Genomic DNA, 674 nt, shown 5'->3' on the forward strand with positions numbered 1-674 from the left:
TTATAGTTCTATAAAACATTCCATTCAACAACAGTAGAATATACATTCTTCGCAAGTGGACATGGAATACTCTTCAGGACATAAAATATACCTCAATAGATTCAATAGGATTAAAATCATTCAAAGTATGTTGATAATCCACAATGGAATTAAAAAGAAATCATGAACAGAAAGGAATTAAGAGGTGTTTTTAACTTTCTTTTCTTTTTTTAATGTTTATTTACTTATTTTGAGAGAGAAAGAGAGTGAGCGGGGGGAGGGGGAGAGAGAGAGGGAGACAAAGAGGGAGACAGAGAATCCCAAGCGGACTCCTTGATGTCAACACAGAGCCCAATGCGGGACTTGATCTCACAAGCCTTGAGATGACCTGAGCCAAAACCAAGAGTTTGACTCTTAACCAACTAAACCACCAGGCACCCCTAAATTAAGAGTTTTTAATGTGTAAATTAAACAATACAGTCTTAAATAACAACGTGTCAAAGAAGAATCATAAGGGAAAATAGAAAATAAGATGAATAAACATGAAAACACAACATATCAAAACATGTAATGTGACAAAAGCACTTCCTAGAAGGAAATTTATAGCTGAAAATAACTATATGTAAAAAAATATTAAAAACCTCAAAACAATGTTGCATCATTTCACCTTAACAAATTAAAAAAGAAAAAGAATA

Source organism: Crocuta crocuta, unplaced genomic scaffold (assembly GCF_008692635.1).
Source record: "Crocuta crocuta isolate KB4526 unplaced genomic scaffold, BGI_CrCroc_1.0 scaffold1353, whole genome shotgun sequence".
NCBI lineage: Eukaryota > Metazoa > Chordata > Mammalia > Carnivora > Hyaenidae > Crocuta > Crocuta crocuta.